At 35.4% G+C, this 4574-nt stretch overlaps 1 long non-coding RNA gene across 1 annotated transcript; it reads right to left on the bottom strand.

The window, feature by feature from the left end:
* Positions 1–58: 58 nt before the first annotated feature.
* LOC124894900 lies at positions 59–4574 on the bottom strand. The gene is made up of 6 exons (XR_007051420.1): positions 4561–4574; positions 2874–4275; positions 1738–2040; positions 859–950; positions 587–661; positions 59–505 (listed from the first exon to the last, which is right to left on the bottom strand). It is a non-coding gene; the product is annotated as an uncharacterized LOC124894900 (long non-coding RNA).

Below are 4574 nucleotides of genomic sequence, written 5' to 3' on the forward strand. Positions count from 1 at the left end.
GAATGTTGTCATTCAAAGCTTTTCTTGCTAAAAAAGACACATTCTTCAAAATTCCAGATACATTCTCATTCTCCCTCCATATACCATCCAAACTGATTGAAGAAAAAATAAGACTCGAAGCCAGAAAGCTTGGGACATTTTCCATCTACTTGAACCTTGCTATTCTTGTTTCTAATGAATGCCTTGGCATTTTAGAGGGAAGTCTGATTTAATTGTAAAGGTATACAGCTTCCAAATTTAATGTACCAAAGTGATCGGTTCTACTTGTAGCAAGGAACAAAAAAGAAGTGACCAGATTTTTGGACAAGACCACTGTACCAGAATGTAGAAAACAGGAAACACTAACGCGGCTGCTCCTGAGGTTACACAGACATAGTTGAAGGTGTATAGTTGCTTATTTATAGGAATAACTACATTCAACACCATCTGTGAAGTGGAGAATAATTCCTAAAACCAAAAGAGCTGTGCCCATGCCAACCCAATGCAAAAGTCTGGATGAGTGATCCTGGTATTCACCAAAATTAGAATATTAGTAACTTCGCTTTAATTTTGTGAGACGGTCAAGTCTAGAAGATTTTGACTTAACCTTCATATGAATAAGGACATGTCCAAAATGAACTCCAAGGACCGTAGAGAGAATAGCAGAAATTGAGTTGTAGCCCTAAGTAGAAGAATTTACCAGACAGGAAAACTTGAACATTAGTAAGCAGCATAAAAGGTATCAGACTTTAAAAAGCGTACTCATCAAGCTAGTAGAAATCCTGAGATAAAGATTTTATTTAGTTCTAGTTCGAGAACCTATTGTAATATCATGCGTGCAGGCATGACTTCAAGGAAAAAGGATTTGTGGAATTTCACCTCAGAATCCCTTCAGGTTAAAAAAGAGCCCAACACCATGATGGAGCACCAGCCCTGAAAGGTCCCTCATATGGGGAAGCTTTAGTGCAAGCCTGCGGAATAAGATCCATCAAAGGTGTTGCAGATGAACTTAATCCAAGTGATAATGGAGATGAAAAATCACAACAAACAACAATTGAGGGGAGAGAGAGTATTTTGTGATAAACTAATCACCTTGGATCTCTTCCAACCGGAATATTAACCTATCGGAACAAAATAGTTCCTTTTAATCATATAGGAAAAATTGTATGTCTAATGCACTGGAAATTCACAGGAGAAATGGTTTTCTATCCCTTTACAAGCTTTTTTTAGTTTAATGTCCTTTTTATAAGATTTTTATTTTTGCACATAAGAACATTAAAATAGTTCCTTTTAATCATATAGGAAAAACATGTTTCATGCTTTTGATGTTTTTGTATATTGTCCTTTGTCTTGAGTTGGGGGTCTATCGAAAATAATCTCTCTACTTCTTTAGAGGTAGTGGTATGGACTGCGTACATTCTACCCTCTCCATAGCCCACTAGGTAGGAATATACTGGGTTTGTTATTGTTGAAGATATCTGAAAAGACCATTTTCTTCTATTCAAATTGTAAGAGGTCAATAGATCTCATTTTCTTTAAATTTACAGCATTCAAAAATGGCTTACTTAGCCAGGATATGTACTCGAATGTATCCTAAAAATAGGTTAGACTATGTCAATTTCTTCCAGCAATAGATTATTTTAACTTTATAAGCAAAGTCTTTTCTGCTTCTGCAACCTAATTATTTGTTCATATTACAGTTTTAAGATATTTTTTTAATAAATATAAATCTAGCTTAATAGAATTTGTAATCCTCACCTTTCCTTCGGGAAGACCTCCTTTGCTGACAATTTGAACAGGAGGACATTTCGTACCAAGGAAACAATGAACCTCTGCCTCAAGCTGCTTAAGACCATCAACCAAATCAGCAATTGGTCTCTCTCTTATCCGAGGAACTCCAATGTAAGCAATATCACCCAGCCAATCAAAAACATCACACGCTATGTGTCATTTGATCCTCATCGATTTTGTTTAGTCCTCTTGCATACACACAGATATCACATTCTTTATATATACAATACATCTACTTGCTGATATTTCGATCAAATCAATGGATGTTACCTGTAATAAATCAAGAACAACATTAGTTAGTACAAGTAGAAAGAGTTCACTGTAGCATAAGGTTTATGAAAATCTAAAAGAAACAAAAATAAATAATGACACATTAAAGAGGGGTAATACCCCAAATTATGAATGGAATAAGCATTTTAATGGTATTATAATGGTCCATCTGCAGGCCTAAATGAAGTTAAGCAAATATATATATACACATGAAAATTAATATTCTTGTTCTTTTTTCTTCTGAAAATGTTTTTGGTTTTTAATTAATTGAGAAGAAATCATGGACATGAAGAGATGGGGCAACCACCCTTTACAGAAAATCCTCTCTTCAATGTCTCATTCTTCCTTTCTGGGCTTAAAATATGGTGAGGAATCTCCCATCTCTCTGATGGCTAAATTATCATCACTGCCAATTTTGAAAGGTAGGAACTTCCCCACAAGTAGGCGTTTGGACAACTTCAAGCAATTTTTAACAATTGCTACACAAGATCAAAGTATGTTTGCAGTACATCTGAAGAGGGTTTTTGAATTAGTTAAAGGAAAAAGCGTAGACCAATCAAAGGGGGCAACCACCCTCCAAGAACTCGTTCTCTTTCTGTGGGCCTCATTCTTCATAGTAAAGGGGTATATTTGGCCTTTTTCCATTCTTTATACTGGACTGAACCTCTATCTTCTATGCTTTTGCTGCTGCTTTGCCGAAAAAGCAGGCAGGCAGGAGCTATGTAGTCACAGATAGAGAGACATAAAGAGATATTAATATATGTACACACACAAGAACCTCGTTCATATGCTAAAAGGTTGTTGGTTAGAGCTAAGAAAAAAATCAGACATACCAGAGATGGCTAACCACCCTAAAAAAATTCATTTTTTCTCCAATTGTCTCATTTTGAGCCTACTTTTAGGCTGCAGATTTTGCTGTGTATGAATATGCAAAGCGAAAGCAATACATGACATGGCTGCAAAACACCTGTTTGCATATGGATGCCAAGATATGGGTTGGATTTTCTCAATGCAATAAAGTAAATTATAACCCAGAATAAAGCAGATCATCACCACAACACACATATTCAAGTACTTGCACGCTTTACCCCTCTCTCGGTCATTTTTCAGATCAATCAACATTAATAGAACACCTCATTTAGGCTCAGTACTCTTACAAAAGCAGCTACCTTTGTACTTAGAGGGACATAAAAGTAGATATTTGTGATAATCAAGTGTGCTAGTAAACAGAAGCAGTAAAAGAAAGAGCATATATAGTATATTGCCTTTTTCACCTAAATGGCTGTTGATTAGAGAAACAAGAAATCATAAGTATACCGGAGATGGTCAAACACCCTGAAATAAATAATGGTTGAAGGTATTTGTTATAAATATTTCTATCAAAGTACAACTAACCTGTTTGGATTGGCTTATTTTAAGTGCTTTTAAGCCAAAATGACTTTAAGCACTTCTATGAATTGGCTTATTCTAACTTATGTCTTGCCAAAAGCCAAAGGTCAATCCAAACAAGCTCTATATTTTTCGCAAGATACGCTTAGCTTAAATTGATAGCTTGTCCATGAAATATTTTAGGCAGTAGCTTGGTAAAAGCAGTTGTTCTGTACCCAAGGTATTTAAGCCATAAATTATCTTTATTTAGAACTATGTTCCCTTTCCATATCCAAGATCATCCTGTCTCTACCGGGAGTGGTGTATATCCCTCCTTGAGTTAACTTGGTGAAAAGCCCAAGTTATAAGATAAAATTAAGAACATCACGAGACATCAGGTTCTAGCACTATCCAAATTGTCAATTCTTATATTCTTCGCCTAAACCTTGAGTTTAGCAAAGAACCACATTTTAAAAAATTTCAAATCATGTTTTTTAGTTCTTGGCAATCATGCGTTGCCATATATGGACTTTGATCAATGCGGTGTTAATTTTCATGCAGACTCTGAAGACACTTTCAAGTCTCTATTCAAGATTCGCAGATACCCTTCGTAATCCTTTTATAGATATTACTTCAAGCTGAATCCGGAGAGCAAATGTTTGTGAGAAAGAAACGTTCTTCTAGAAATTAAAAGACATTCGTAGAACTGTAGTGCAAAAGAATTTACCAATCTATTTTGACGAATCTGATGTGTAGCGCCATATGATGCCTCCTAATAGGTTATTTAGAGCATGGGCAGACATTGGCACAACAATAGTCGATGATAAAATTGTAGCATAACTGTATGCAATTCCAACAAATGTGGCCCTGAAATTAGAATAGTAGTAAAATTTCAGTCCCACTCTTCTTGAGCATCATAATTCAAGCGATGGATATAAACTTGGTCTTGAGACTTACATATTTCTTATACGATTCCAGTGAATGGACAAGAAAAAGGTACCAAGTTATATTGTGAAATATCATGTCACAAAGCACAATTGCATCTCATGATAGAAAAGAAAAAAGGAAATAATTGACTTGTATCTAGAAATTTACTCAGACATGATTAACTAAGGAAAACACCACAGTTCGAGCATAAGTTTGAACAAATACCAGGCAGCAAAGGA

Source organism: Capsicum annuum, unplaced genomic scaffold (genome assembly GCF_002878395.1).
Source record: "Capsicum annuum cultivar UCD-10X-F1 unplaced genomic scaffold, UCD10Xv1.1 ctg78183, whole genome shotgun sequence".
Classification (NCBI taxonomy): Eukaryota; Viridiplantae; Streptophyta; class Magnoliopsida; order Solanales; family Solanaceae; genus Capsicum; species Capsicum annuum.